Raw genomic sequence first — 1,122 nt, 5'->3', positions numbered from 1 at the left:
ATATGGAATCTTTTGGATACTATTAAGGTGTCTTACCACTAGCCCCTCTTGTAATGGTTATAAATTTATGTAACTAGTTCCTAATAAAAGTCTCAACACGTTTCATTTGTAATTTAGTGTATGATTTAGAAGCATTTCATAGAAATCTAACAATAAAATTCCAATGCTCTATTGTCACTATTAGAAAACAAAAACAAGGGTCCTATAATGACTTTGCATTTCAAATTTCATTTTGCTTCCAAACAAAATCGATATTATATAATAATGAAAACCTCCTAGAACAATTTGTATTGTTTATGATATGAGCTCAAATTTTGGCCCAAATTCGAGTTTTTAGCAGGTTGATATCGAAAAACTCATGATTCATCTGACTTTTTGTAAAATACGATTATATTGTCTAACAAAATATATATTCATCATTTTACTTGATTCAGAATATGAAGTTTGTTTGTTTACGTTGGGCCGAAATAAACATAAACAATTGTTATTGCTATTTTTATTGTAAATTAAAAATTGATTGGGACTTGGGAGACCTAAAATTGAAAATACTAAACACCCAAAAGTTTTGATTCGAGTTATAGGAGATTAAAAAATATTTGCTTTTTAAGAAGAAAAGTAAAACTTAACACGTGGTTTAATTATCACTTTTTCATATTTCTTTTGTTTTTTATATATACTTTTATTTTTTTTAATTTCTTTGTCATTCTTTTTAGGCCACACAAATTCAAAGGCCATTTCTATAAAATAAGGATAAAGTCGTTATTCGATGCAATTTATCGAACACATAGTGCCTAGTGGATAAAGACTGTCTATTTTAAGCATGGGACAGATTTATCGAATACATCGGATAAATACCAAAACTAACTGGATGATGTTATATAATCATATCGAATTATCGATACTACATTGATAGTATTAAATAAACGATAGATCCATTGTCAAGTTTGTTATACCTTTTAATTGAGTCATAGTCAAGATTATTGATCACTCATAAAATCAATCGATTTGAAATAAATGGGGCTAATTCCATACATCCGGGTGGGTTATGGTTTCGTTAACCAGCATGACACGAATTTGAAATTTTTTTCATGTAGTGCCATAAACGAATTGAAAATTCTTACA

Source organism: Bidens hawaiensis, unplaced genomic scaffold (assembly GCF_021521415.1).
Source record: "Bidens hawaiensis isolate Kalapana, Puna unplaced genomic scaffold, B.hawaiensis_p1.1 tig00001575_1, whole genome shotgun sequence".
In the NCBI taxonomy this organism is placed as follows: domain Eukaryota; kingdom Viridiplantae; phylum Streptophyta; class Magnoliopsida; order Asterales; family Asteraceae; genus Bidens; species Bidens hawaiensis.
Note: the sequence above shows the minus strand (reverse complement) of the source record.